The sequence below is a fragment of the Bufo bufo genome, chromosome 5 (assembly GCF_905171765.1).
Source record: "Bufo bufo chromosome 5, aBufBuf1.1, whole genome shotgun sequence".
In the NCBI taxonomy this organism is placed as follows: Eukaryota; Metazoa; Chordata; class Amphibia; order Anura; family Bufonidae; genus Bufo; species Bufo bufo.
The window spans coordinates 509,689,055-509,704,337 of record NC_053393.1 but is presented as its reverse complement, the minus strand read 5'-3'; the positions used below and the strand labels follow the sequence as shown (position 1 = coordinate 509,704,337).

The 15,283-nt window shown below is 44.2% G+C and overlaps 1 protein-coding gene across 10 annotated transcripts in view; it reads left to right on the top strand.

The window, feature by feature from the left end:
- Nucleotides 1–15,283, top strand: part of KIAA1217 (KIAA1217 ortholog) — a 445,177-nt gene that overhangs the window by 309,236 nt on the left and 120,658 nt on the right. The window lies entirely within an intron of this gene.

Genomic DNA, 15,283 nt, shown 5'->3' with positions numbered 1-15,283 from the left:
GGGCGTTGTCATTACACCTAGAGGCTCTGATCTCTCTGCAGCTGCTGCGCCCTTTGCACTTTTATTGCCTTTAAGAGTGACCTCAAAGCTGATCGGTGGGGATGCCACACACCTAGCAATCAGATATTGAAATATTAAATTCCTGGAAAACCCCATGAAAGAGGACTAGACCCAGGATTTCTCTTATTATATAAACCTAGGCCAATGGACAATGCTCTGGAGTAGTATGATCGGTGCGGTGGTCACGCGTATTCACTCTATGGGACTGACGCAGATTGCTGAGTACAGCGTTTATTACGTCTTTTCGTCCAGAATGACTTCTTTGTACGTCTGTTCCTATTTTATGTTGCACAATTTGCACTGTAAGATGTCGTCTATAAACCGTCAGCCTAGTCCAGAATAGCTGTATTGCTATGAGCAGCTGTTTTCTGACTGCATCATGATGTCTACGGTCTGGATCGGACTGAGCGGTCTTCAGCCCACCAGATGAGATGAGACAGAAGCCTCCACATAACACGTGCTTGTCTTAAGCTCTGCTGGACTTCATAGGCCCAGTTGTGGCCAGGGCCTGAGCCCACTAGAAAATTCCTCCTGTTCTCTGGAGGACAACTTGGACCTTCAGCATTATGCTTCTGTCTGTATATATTTCCACACTGACAGACCACCTGGTTTTCTGAGCTTTGACCTTGGCGGAATGATGTGGGCAGATGAAAGTCAGATGTTCCTCCCATCATCTGTGCTTTGCTATTCCCGTCAGAATCCCTAATCCCTTAACATCTTCAAAGCGGTTTAGGCAACTGCTAAAAAGAAGAATCTGACACAAAAAAAAAATGTCCAGAATCCTATAAAATGACCACGTGGGCGACATGTTTGTTTAGTGCAAGCACATGGGATAATGTCAGACAATTACTCAAATTGCAATTCCCCCTTGTAACATTATCACCTGAATCTCTTATCTAGGGGGTATCAAGACCTGTCACCAGAAGTGTTTGCTATTGAAAGGAACTATAGGCTTTAAGACCCTTGAGGATGTATTCAGTACAGAAATGCGTAGGCTCAAGTTTCATTATGAAGGCTGGAGCTATGTATGATCACTGGTCTGGAACCGCCGAGTACAGGGCTTGGCTACCTTCATCCATTCCATAGAAATGAATTCTCATTTAAGGCGCTAATGTTAACTATGACAATCTAATATTTCGGAGCCTGGATGGTTCTTTCAGGATCAAAATAAAATACAACATTGATTTAATAACAATGGGTGATGGTCCCCCAGATCCAGGCCTCTCCGAACCTTCCCTTCCCCTATGTAATAGCCCAGCTGGAAAATATACGCTCCATAGATAAATGGGGGTCTGCGGTACACATAACATCATAGGATCATGTATTAGAATCACACAGCTGGTGGCGGATAATTCTGGTATTGCTTCAATACGGCAGACCTGGCCCGTATAATACCAGCAACCTGATATCTTCCCTATTACTTCTTCAAAAGTCAAAGAAAATTAAAAGCTGCAAGACGCCGGCACAATATATCAGAGCCTGAAATAGCTGCAGACGGCACATTGTGTAGGGTCTGAACCTGGCGAAAACCTATAGAGATTTAAAAGTCTTTATTGTCAGGAGGTATTAAACGCTAAATTGATTCCAGCTCCACAAGAAAAATGTTCTACACGGATGGAGAACAAACGCAGGGTGAGCTATAACATTGGGGCAAGCTAACCTTTCATTCTACGCCTCTGACCCATTGTGCACGCTGGCTCTTTCTCCCTTTGAAATGGGGATTAGTGGTAAATTCCCAGTAAATTCACCATATCAGCCGCAAGTGCAGTTTGATGAGTTTGGCCCTGGAAACGGGATTTAATTTCACGAATAATCTCTGTATTATAACTCTAGCAAAGGAGAAGAAAAAATGTGTTATTGAGGTTAACCCTGTAGTGGAAGGAGGGTGAGTTCACCATACCAGATGACCACGCTAATATTATAATAGTTCAAACATTTTGGGGAATTTTAATTTTCAGTTGTTTAGTTGTTTTTTTTTACATAAAAAAATAATAATAATAATAATATATACAGTGGATATAAAAAGTCTACACACCCCTGTTAAAATGTCGGGTTTCTGTGATGTAAAAAAATGAGAAAAAGATAAATCATTTCAGAATTTTTCCACCTTTAATGTGACCTATAAATTGTACAACTCAATTGAAAAACAAACTGAAATCTTTTAGGTGGAGGGAAGAAAAAATATAAAAATAAAATAATATGGTTGCATAAGTGTGCACACCCTTAAACTAATACTTTGTTGAAGCACCTTTTGATTTTATTACAGCACTCAGTCTTTTTGGGTATGAGTCTATCAGCATGGCACATTTTGACTTGGAAAGATTTGCCCACTCTTCTTTGCAAAAACACTCCAAATCTGTCAGATTGCGAGGGCATCTCCTGGGCACAGCCCTCTTCAGATCACCCCACAGATTTTCAATCGGATTCAGGTCTGGGCTCTGGCTGGGCCATTCCAAAACTTTCATCTTCTTCTGGTGAAGCCATTCCTTTGTTGATTTGGATGTATGCTTTGGGTTGTTGTGATGCTGAAAGATGAAGTTCCTCTTCATGTTCAGCTTTCTAGCAGAAGCCTGAAGGTTTTGTCCCAATATTGACTGGTATTTGGAACTGTTCATAATTCCCTCTAGCTTAACTAAGGCCCCAGTTCCAGCCAGGGCTGGTGCAAGGATTTTTGCCAACACAACCGATGCTACATTTTGGCGCACCCCACCCCCGCAGCTCACCCTGCCTTGGTCCCGTCTGCATCAGCTGGCTTCTCCTCTGTGTGGTCCTGGCATTTTCGCTCTGCTTCAGACAATCGCTTGTTTGAGGACCGTATTTTTCGCCCTATAAGACACACCGGCCCATAAGACGCACCTAGGTTTTAGAGGACTATAATAAGAAAAAAATATTTTCCATTACACCTCAGGTCAGATCAGCAATCAGACCCCCAATGTTAATCAGACCTCAGATCAGACCCCCAATGCCTCAGATCAGCCCCCTATGTCAGCCATCAGCCCCCTATGTCAGCCATCAGCCCCCTATGTCAGCCATCAGACCCTATGTCAGCCATCAGCCCCCTATGTCAGCCATCAGCCCCCTATGTCAGCCATCAGCCCCCTATGTCAGCCATCAGCCCCCTATGTCAGCCATCAGCCCCCATGTCAGCCATCAGCCCCCTATGTCAGCCATATGCCCCCCATGCCACCATCAGCCCGCCTGCCCAGCCCCCATGTCAGCCATTGCCCCATGCCCCCCCCCATGTCAGCCATGTCAGCATCAGCCCCCCGTGTCACATTTCTCCCCCTCAAGGCCTCCATGTCACATTTCTCCCCCTCCATGTCACATTTGACCCCCTCAATGTCACATTTCTCACCCCTCCATGTCACATTTGACCCCCTCAATGTCACATTTCTCACCCCTCCATGTCACATTTCTCCCCCTCCATGTCAAATCACCTATGTCACATCAGCCCTCACATTTCTCCCCTCCATCCATATTGTCACATTTCTCCCCCTCCATCCATCACCTATGTCCCATCATCCCTCACATTTCTCCCCTCCATCCATATTGTCACATTTCTCCCTCTCCATCCATGTTGTCACATTCCCTCCCCCCACCCATGCCACATACATTTTTCCCTGCGGGCCACACAGACAGACTGCTCAGAGACATTTGTCCAAATGTCTTGTTGTCCCCCTCCATTCATGTCACATTGTAATGTCACCCTCCTCACCCTGACCCCACCCCCATTAATGTTCTTCTGTTTCTGCGCTTTGCGCTCAATGAGATCACCTTAACCTACCTACCTGTCTGTGCCACCTATGGCAGTCCGGACGGAGTCTGTCACTGTCTGATGTCTCACAGACTCACTCACACACAGTTACTCACCACGAACAGCTCCGCCTCCAGTCTCCAGATCTCCTTCCCCAGTCTACACCAGTTGCTGCTGCCTGCCGCCGCAGCGCCACTCGGCACTCACACCCCCTGACCCCGTGACTGTCTGTGTTGCCGATGCCGTGCTGCTGCTGAACCTGCGTGCCGCTCTGTGAGGAGATGAGGGCCGGAGCCGTACAGCACACCTGCAGGCTAGGGCGGGCGGCCGGGCCCGGCGGGGCTAATCCGCAAGTTATGTATTTAAAATAAAAATTCAAAAAATATAATTCAAAAAATATTTACGCCCTGGCGCTGCCCCTCCCCTTGTCTGCGCCATCAAGCAGCCGCTTGGTCTGGCTTATTATAGAGCCGGCCCTGGTTCCAGCTGAAGAAAAACAGCCCCTTGGCATAATGCTGCCACCACCATGCTGCACTGTGGGTATGGTGTTCTTTTGGTGATGTGCAGTGTTGTCTTTGCGCCAAACATATCTTTTGGAATTATGGCCAAAAAGTTCAACCTTGGTTTCATCAGACCATAACACCTTTTCCCACATGCTTTTGGGAGTCTTCAGATGTGTTTTTACAAAATGTAGCCTGGCTTGGATGTTTTTCTTCGTAAGAAAAGGCTTTCGTCTTGCCACTCTACCCCATAGCCCAGACATATGAAGAATACGGGAGATTGTTGTCACATGTACCACACAGCCAGTACTTGCCAGATATTCCTGCAGCTCCTTTAATGTTGCTGTAGGCCTCTTGGTAGCCTCCCAGACCAGTTTCCTTCTCCTCTTTTCATCAATTTTGGAGGGACGTCCAGTTCTTGGTAATGTCACTGTTGTGCCATATTTTTTCCACTTGATGATGACTGTCTTCACTATGTTCCATGGTATATCTATTGCCTTGGAAATTATTTTGTACCCTTCTCCTGACTGATACCTTCTAACAATGAGATCCCTCTGATGCTTTGGAAGCTCTCTGTGGACCATGGCTTTTGCTGTGGGATGCGACTAAGAGAATTTCAGGAAAGACCAACTAGAGCAGCTGAACTTTATTTGGGGTTAATCAGAGGCACTTTAAATGATGGCAGGTGTATGCTGACTCCTATTTAACATGATTTTGAATGTGATTGCTTAATTCTGAACAAAGCTACATCCCCAGTTATAAGAGGGTGTGCACACTTATGCAACCACATTATTTAATTATTTTTTTTTGTTTTCTTCCCTCCACCTAAAAGATTTCAGTTTGTTTTTCACTTGAGTGGTACATTTTATAGGTCACATTAAAGGTAGAAAAAGTTCTGAAATGATTTATCTTGGTCTCATTTTTTAACAGCACAGAAACCTGACATTTTAACAGAGGTGTGTAAACTTTTTATATCCACTGTGTGTGTGTGTATGTATATATATATATATATATATATATATTAACTTTAGTTTTAGCCCCCACGCCCAGGGAGATCATCAGATTGCTTCTTTAACAGACTGCAATGGCTTACCTTTGCAGTATATATAGGAATAGGAAATTACTATGACAGGCCTGGAAACCTTTGCAAGGTTAACGGCTGCCATACCAATTAGAGTTGAGCGAACCTGCCTTTTAAGTAAATTACGTAATAGGTTCCGTTCTCATGGAATCCATCACGTAATTCAATGCCGGCATGCCACATAATACAAGTGTATGGCCAGTAGAACGGAACCCTCGGAGCTGGCCATACACTTGTATTATGGGCCACAGGTGAGCCATTAGGGTGTTAAAAGCAGCCCACTCCCGACAAATGACCTTTTACATGCAGCAGTCACTAGTGACCATAATATCTGAAGGGTTAAAAGTCAGTGATTGGAAATGTCTCTGATCTTATATGCAGCCACAAGGTGTATGCTCTGTAAAGGAGTTAAGGGGCGCCATCTTTAAATACTGGGCATCTGCTGTACATGTATGGCGGTGGAGGTCAGGAAGGGGTTAATGGAAAACTAGCGGTGTAGATCTATTGCCCTGTACTCATTTCTGCTTGACAACAACCCCTTGTGCAGCGTGCCAGACCACAGGGGCAATATGTGAGTGTAATGGTGGGCTGATTGGGTGTGGTAGTTAGTAATCACTTTTCTGTAGCTTCCCTGGGCCGGCCTGCAGTGGAGAGGAAGATAGCACTAAATCCTCTGGGGCACTCCTCTCTGTTACAGGGAACACCGGCCAGATGGTGGTTGAGGTGCCCTTGATGGTAGTGGGTGTTTAATGTGCTTTTGCGGCTGAGCCCTTGTGTTCGTGACGCCAGCACCTTCAGGTGCAATGAGGAGATGGGATGGAATGATGAGGGAGGCAGTAGTTGAACCAAACAGGAACTTTACTTGTAAATTGCAGTCTTGTAATAAGTATCATCCATTAGCAGCACTTTGTCGTACAGATGGTAAAGCTGCAAATTCCCATACCAGGCTCAGTGAGATGGTGTCTATAGGTTTCAGCTCCACTGTGTAGAAATGATGATCTTACTTGTACTTGGTTCCTGATCTTGCTTCTGTTACTCAGCCTTGTAATAATGGCTTGGATTCTCTGTAAGTAAGTATTCTGACAGATGGCTTTTCTGTCCTTGGTTATGGTGGGCAGCCGGTAGCTTAGAATCTCTCCACCAAATGCAAAGGTGACTAAAGCCTGATAAATGGCAGTTATCTTCCTTTGTCTATTTCCTATGGTTCAGTAGTTCAGTAATCCAGCAACCCAAGGGCGGTCTCCCTTATGGCAGGCAAAACTCTCTGCTCCATTCTTTGAAGAGGTTGCAATAGATTTAGCAATTTTCCCTCTAGCCCCTGGAAGGGTTCCTAGTAGAGGTGTTACAGTTACGGATCAGTAAGTCCTAGTCCTGGACTACATAGATGGAAGTAGGTTCACTCTCTGGGGCAAGGCCCAGAGGACCCAAACAAGTCTGGCTCCTCTCCTCTCCTCCTAACTCCTCACTCCTAGACTTCCATTTCTAATCTCCTCAACTAACTTCCTGTGTGCTGACCTATATAAATGGTGTGAGGGTGACACCTAGTGTTGGATATGTGTAGTGCATCCACCAGCCTGTAATAGGAATTGTACAGCTGCGACAAAGGAAAATACATTAATGGTGTAAAATGACATAGAATGGCATATAAACTTTCTGGAGTGGCCCATACACACATAAGTGGAACACTACATTTGGCTGTGTCTTGAAAGGTCTGTACAGGGGGGGTCAGTGGTTGTTATTTCAGAATAGTTATGTTTTAGCCACTGTCCCCATAATAGACAGCATTTCTGTTAATTGTCAGCCTTAATGCGGCTACAAGAACAAGCTCCAGTAACATGGCCCTGTGTAAGCTTATACTAGGCAGGGGGTAGTCCTGACTGGACGACCACTTCAAATTGGGCAATATCTGACAATGCTAACTTTTCAGAATTTTAATGAGACAGCTAATGAGATGTGAAGTCTAAGAAATCTTCTGTTCTTCACCCTTAAACCCCACAAGGATGTGTAGACTTTGCTGCAGGAGGATTTCTGGTCAGGAGTTAAACACAATAGCAGAGGCACAAGAACACACGTCAAGACAGGGCAATCCTTAATCCAGAGGCAAAGGAAAATTCCCTGTTTAATAATTTTTGGGTGTCATGGCTTAAACCATTAGAACAACTGTGAAGAACAGGAGGGGTAGAAGAAGTGTATGATGCACTGTAATGGGGTAAGGTGAGTAATAATAGATATTATAGATATAAGGACAGACAGATGTGAAGATAGATAGATATTAGATAGATAGATAGATAGATATGAGATAGATAGATAGATAGATAGATAGATATGAGATAGATAGATAGATAGATAGATAGATAGATAGATAGACAGATATGAGATAGATAAATAGGCTATAACTATATAATATACAGTTTTACTACTATTTTAAGAACATATGTTGTAAGCTACAGAAATATATTGTACATCATAAAAGAAAAAAGTTTCATATTTCGTATTGAAGTCTCCCATATGGGTTCACTTACTAATTCTGCCCTTTTGATGGAGAAAAATTTCTGGTTATTAGAGAGAAGTAATATCTGTGATCTCCAAATGTTTGTGTAGTCCTGAGAAGGTGGGGGTCACGGTGATATCGTAGAGCCGCTCTTCCCCCGTATACAGACAGGATTTGGGCCTCCTGCACTCTGTCTGACCTTTGTGGGAAAATACCCCTTACCTCTGTGCTCTTTTATGACATTCTTAAAAACCAGATGTATACTTTATCTTACTATGTTTGTGCTCTTTCCTGAGTACAAGAAGCGTATACATTGTTTCTTTAAATCATTTATTATTACTGAGGACGATTTTTGTGAGATTCAGTTATGGGGTACATGTGCCTGTTTTGCACTTTAAAGGGGTTTTCCGACAGTATTTTCTACTGCTGACCTATCCTCTGGATAGGTCATCAGTATCTGATCGGTGAGGGTCCAACACCTGGAACCCCCACTGAATAGCTGTTTAAAAAGGCACCAGTGCTCGCAGTAGCAAAGTGAATGGAGCTCAGCTGCAATACCAAGCACAGCCACTATACAATGTACTGCGCTGTGCTTGGTTTGCTAAGGCTACTTTCACACTCGCGTTTTGGGCGGATCCGTCATGGATCTGCAAAAATTGATCCGTTACAATAATACATCCGCATGCATTCATCATGAACGGATCCGTTTGTTTTATCTGTAACATAGCCAGGGCGGATCCGTCATGAACTCCATTGAAAGTCAATAGGGAACGGATCCGTCCCCATTGTCTTACATTGTGTGCCAGGACGGATCCGTTTGGCTCCACTTCGTCAGGCGGACAGCAAAACGCTGCAGGCAGCTTCCAGAGTGGAATGGAGACTGATCGGAGGCAAACTGCTGCATTCTGAGCGGATCCTTTTCTATTCAGAATGCATTAGGGCAAAACTGATCCGTTTTGGACCACTGGTGAGAGCCCTGAACGGATCTCACAAACGGAAAGCCAAAACACTAGTGTGAAAGTAGCCTAAGAGAAGGCCGCGATGCTACTGCAAGCAGTGGTTCCTTCTCAAACAGCTGATCAGCAGAGGTCCTAAGTGTTGGACCCCCACTGGTCAGATACTGATAACCTTTCCAGAGAATAGATCATCAGTGAAAAAAAACTCTTGAACAACGCCTTTCATGAAGACTATATAAATTATCCTTTACAGAGGATCTTCTATACTGTATGTGTGAAAGATTAAGTTTGACAATGTCTGAATGTGATACCTTGTGGCCATGGCAGGAAATACCAGAACACGTCTGAATCTAGTTTTATCTGCACAGTAAACTATGTGGACACACGTCATATCAATAATGAGGTGTAATAGGTTATTTGTGGGGTGGAAATTGTCCCTAGCCACAAGAGACTGACCCCAGATAAATTTCAAATGGAGAAGTCTTCTGCTGGATCTTTAAGGCCTAAAGGTCAGAACCTGGGCACATCTGAAGATCCTCTGGTATTCCGGTGGGACAGTTTATTGCTTAGATTCTTGCATGACATAGTTCCATTGTCTTTATAGAAAACCCTCAGTTCTAGGCAGTTATAGGGTTAAATGGCCCATTTTCACTAGGCATTATGGATACTGGTGTGGACAACTATTGTTTATAGATTGGATCTACAGTAAATGGTCATAGATGCCGATAATCTTCCAGTCTAATAATGTGTAATGTAGACAATGCTTCGCTCTTCGAAAAGGCATCTTAATGTTCTGAAGACAAGAGCATTTAGCATTAAAAATGTTATTACTTGTGATTCATTTTGCTTTGATCCCCATCCTCACATTGTTATCCAGAAAACCCAGCTGTCAGCGCACACAATGCATTGACCTAAGATCTGCAGGTTTTTGGGGGTTTAGGTTTATGAAGAGCATTGTTCAAATGAGCGATATGAGGAACCAGCTATATGACCAAAATTGGAAATTTTGAAGAATAATGCCTGACCAGATGTTTCTCAAAATTGGCAGAGGATCCAATATGCAGTCACCTTTCCTGAATTAGTTTCCAACCTTTCATGTATATAAAATACAGTAGAATTCCTTGATATAACCGATATTTTCAAGGCTTGTTAATAAAGTCTTAAAGAATATATATAAAAAAAAAAGTTTTTGATCATGAGAAATCTGGGTTTTCAAAAAGCACCCGAGTAAATTCCTTTTCGGAACACTATAACCTTATTTCCAGTCCTATACTGTACTAATGAGGACAAAAAGCATTTCTCAAACTATTTTATTTGGACTAGCGTTTCAAAAATTCAGAAACAAGCAGCTAATTTGGTTCTTAAAGAAGTCCTCGGCTTTGGAATATTTCTACCTTTTAGAAGGGTCCTTTGAAAATAAACTGAGAAAAAAAAAACAACGCCTCTCTTCTGGGACCAGAGATCTGCTATAATTTGTGCGGAAACCTGGTTGTAAGTCTTCAGTTTCCCTGCAGTGCCACCACAGGGGAAATGTAGCATTACACAGTGTCCATTGAAATCAGTGTGTTGTGTATGTATTGCAGGTCCTCCAGAGCAGAAGACACTCTTTAGAACCACTGTGCACTCTGGCCAAGAGATAAAAATCCTCTAACCAAAAATCCCTATTGGTGTATGAAAGCTCCTCATAGCCATCAACCGTGAGGATGCAGAAAAGGTCTTTAATCCCTTAGTGACCTTAGTAAAGGGCTTCTGAGCAGAGTATAAATATAGCTGGTTCCTACACCACCCTGAACATTGTAGGTTTAGGTAAAACCCAAGAGAGGCAGTTCTGTTAGTATTAGGTACCCATCTGCAGAAGCCACCTTGACACCGGTAGATGGGCCCGACACACGTTTCATCAAAAATGTGTGCAAAGAGCTTGTATTTTTCGTGTATAGTTGGTATAGTACCACTTTAATCCAGAATAATCCCTAATCCCTAGTTCTATTGTTTGCATGTGTAATGGTGTGCTACTGTGCTGCCATACTTTTTTCTTTTTATGTCAGTATGTAGTTGCTCTACACCCTTTTGCGCCACAAACTACCTCTGGGCCTCTGTGCCCTAATCCATGCTGTAGACCCCCCGATGCAGCTCATCCAGTACTCTGAAGAAGGCCTTGACAGCCGAAAATGTTCAGTTGTAATTATTTACTGGAATACCCGCCTTAATAAATTAATAAAGCAGCACTGTGGAATGCAGGAGTCTTTTTTATTTATTAAAGGGGTTGTCTCATCATAGACATTGGGGGCATATTGCTAGGATATGCCCCCATAGGTCTATAGTGTGGGTCCACCACTGGGACCCGCACCTATATAGAGAATGGAGCCCCGCAAGATGGTGGCTGGAGGACTCCGGTCCAGCCACCACCAACGCGGCTCCCCATTGAGGTGAATGGGAGCGTACCGCGCATGCGTGGCCCCGTCTCCCATTCATTTCTATGGGGCTGACGGAAATAGCTGAGCCAGCGCTTGGCTATTTTGCCGGCCCCATAGAAAATGAACGGAGGGCGGTTGTGCATGCGCAGTGCGCTCTCCTTCACTTGCGGGGTTCCGTTCTCGATATAGGTGCGGGTCCCAGTGGTGGGACCCGCACCTATAAGACAATGGGGACATATCCTAGCAATATGCCCCCATTGTCCATGATGAGACAACCCCTTTAAATTTGGTTTGGGAACTATCTCCTGAGATCCACAATACCGGAATTGGTGTGCCGTCTAACCTCTATAGTATCCTTAGGATAAGTCATCAATATCTGATCGGTGGGGTCCGACTCCCGGCTCTCCCACTGATTAGCTGTTTGAAATGCTTCAGTGCTCTGGTTAGCGTTGCAACCTCTTTCTAGGCCACGTGACGTCACGTTCGTTGGCCACATGTCCTAGGCCACGCTACGCCCCATTCAAGCGAATGGGTCTGATCTCTAATACCAAGCATGGACGGCGCTGTGCTTGGTGAGCTGTGAAGAATAACACAGACTCCTGAAACAGCTGATTGGCGTCTGTCCTGGGTGTCGGAACCCCCCCCCCATCTGATATTGATGACCTATCCTGAGGATCATCATCAGAATCTCAAACTTTAAAGCCCGTTACTGACACATATGGGTGCTCACTAATGGCTTGAAAGAAAAGGTTTGAGGTGGGAATATCCCTTTAAGTTGAAAAATTATTTATTACTTCTGTAAAAATGTTAACTTCCTTGAGTTAAATAAATAAATATAAAAATAAATATGGGAAAGACATGTTTGTACGGAGTTATCCCAGCAGCCATATGTTATTCTCTTCCCCCCGAAGACAGCGACAAAAAAATTGCAGACGGCGCTGCTTTAATCAGTGCATAATTTACTTTATTAATGTTTTAACCATTACATCGTCGCTGCTTTTCTTGGGTTGTTAAATATCGCGAGTAGCTGTTTTCATGCATATATTCATGTCTATGTCATGCTTGTTATGCTCAGAGGTTACATAAGGAATTAGAATCCTGTCATGATTAAGGGACGAGGAGCGAGGAATGCAAAATAGATTTCCCAGATGCCTATGGAACTGCTAATGGGCTTCAGAGAACGTGCCAAGTTCTGGACTGTGACTAGAAGCTCACTTCAAAAGATAATAATACACTTTTTTTGCTGACCTGCAGCCCATCGGTTTTTCTGGGTCGCGTAATTGGCCAAGATATTGTTTTGTTAGCGTCTGGCAACTGAATACCTGGCGTCTGATAACTACCTTCGATGGATCAGAGCTTTATAAACCTCAGTTTGGCCGTATTTTTCAGTCATGTGCTATCCGTATTTTTTGCAGATAGCACAAAGACCCATTCATTTCTATGGGGCCATGCCCACATCCGTATTGTTTCCTGATCCATACGGCCATTCCGCCAGTTATGGAGCATGTCCTATTCTGGTCCATTTTGCAGACGAGAAAAAAGTGAGAAAAATGCAGAATGCACTTGGAAGGTATGCGTATTTTTCAGATTCCCCTCCTCGTTGGGTATCCCTCCCAGAAGATCAGGTGCCTTGGCAGTTTGCATAACAAAGGACCCAATGTATTAGTTAAAAGGGATATCAAGAAATTAATGTAAAAAATTAAAATCAGACATCATATAGTACATGACAGTCTCTTTCTAGCAAAGCTAGAACCAGCCCTGTACCTCACATGGATCCAGAAATCTCCCCATTCATTGCTCCAGTTGCCACCTCAATGTTACTGAGGTGGACAGAGAAATATTGAAAAGAGCAAACAGCAGGTGGCGCCATACAGAAAGATTTTATTGAATACCTCAATGGCTGTAGTGTACAACATTTTTAAAGACATGCAATTGCAAAAGTATTCAGAATCGGGTGCTGGATTTCAAAATGTAGTATTTTTTTAATTTTTTTGTGACAACCCCCGTTAAACAAGACAGCATTTAGGAAAAAACATTGTCGAAATGCAGAAATCCTCCGTAACAGCACAAAAAGTTTTTTTTTGTAATGCTATGTTGTACTAACGCAGTGCTTCTCAAATAGTGGGGCGCGCCCCCCAGGGGGGGCCCAGGCTCCGTAAAGGGGGGCTCGTTCAGGGCCGGCCTTTGGGGTGTGCGAATTTCTTCTGTATAATGCCGGCAGGCAGGCCGGGCGGCCGGCGCGTCCCTCAGTGATGTCACGTGCCTGCGCCGCCTGCTTTATGAATGAAGCAGGCGGCGCAGACAAGTGACGTCACTGAGGGACGCGCCGGCCGCCCGGCCCGCCTGCCGGCATTATACAGAAGAAATTCGGATATACGGTACTATTAGGAGTGAGGGGGGCATGTTTAATTACTTTAAACGGCGGCGGGCACACGGAATCTGTGGATGGCACAGTTAAGGGGTGGGGGTCTGTGGATGGCACTGTTATGGGCTGGGGGGGGCACTGTGGATGGCACTGTTATGGGGTGGGGGGTCTGTGGATGGCACATATATAACAGTGCCAGCCACAGATCCCCCCCATAAGTGTCCGTCATCCACAGATCCCCCCATAAGTGTCAGTCATCCACAGATCCCCCCATAAGAGTCCGTCATCCACAGATCCCCCCATAAGTGTCCGTCATCCACAGATCCCCCCCATAAGTGTCCGTCATCCACAGATCCCACCATAAGTGTCCGCCATCCACAGATCCCCCCATAAGTGTCCGTCATCCACAGATCCCCCCATAAGTGTCCGTCATCCACAGATCCCCCCATAAGTGTGTGTCCGATCCACATTTCTTTATTTTTTTATTCTCTTATACGTTAATAAGGATACAGTGTTATGCAGAGGTGTACTTATAACAATTTTATAGACAAATGATACTATTTACAGTCACGCGGGGGGGGGGCGTGAAATGTTTTCTTCTTCCTAGGGGGGGGGGGCATGACAGAAAATAATTGAGAAGCACTGTACTAACGTAAGGTTGTTTTTTTTGTCTGATTGTTTTTGACTATAAATGCTATCGAAATAATAGTCAGCAGTGCTATTCAGTATAGTTGAGGAAAAGGTATACTGATCTATACAGTGAGGAACAGAAGCATTTGAACACCATGCGATTTTGCAAGTTCTCCCACTTAGAAATCGTGGAGGGGTCTGAAATTCACATTGTAGCTGCATTCCCACTCTGAGAGACAGAATTTAAAAAAAAAATCAGGAAATCACATTGTATGATTTTTAAAGAATTTATTTGTCTTGCACTGGCTCTCAAAGACCTTTTACTGTGCCTTTAAAAAGTCCACCTCTACTCCACTCATTAATCTAACTTAATAGCACCTGTCTGAGCTCTTTAAAGACCCCTGTCCACCCCACAGTCAGTCAGACGCCAACTACTACCATGGGCAAGACCAAAGAGCTGTCAAAAGACACCAGAGACAAAATTGTGGACCTCCACAAGGCTGGAAAGGGCTACGGGGCAATTGCCAAGCAGCTTGGTGAAAATACATCAACTGTTGGAGTAATTGTTAGAAAATGAAAGAGGCTAAAGACGACTGTCAGTCTCCCTTGGACTGGGGCTCCATGCAATATCTCACCTCGTGGGGTATCACTGATGATAAGAAAGGTGAGGAATCAGCCCAGAACTACAAGGGAGGAGCTGGTCAATGACATGAAGAGAGATGGGACCACAGTTTCAAAGGTCACTGTTGGTAGAACACTAAGCCGTCATGGTTTCAAATCATGCATTGCACAGAAGGTTCCCCTGCTCAAGTCATCACATGTCCAGTCCGTCTGAGGTTTGCCAATGACCATCTGGATGATTCAGAGGAGGCATGGGAGAAAGTCATGTGGTCAGATGAGACCAAAGTAGAACTTTTTGTCTAAACTTCACTCGTCGTGTTTGGAGGAAAAAGAAGGATGAGTTGCATCCCAAGAACACCATCCCTACTGTGAAGCATGCGGGTGGTAACATCATGCTTTGGGGGTGCTTTT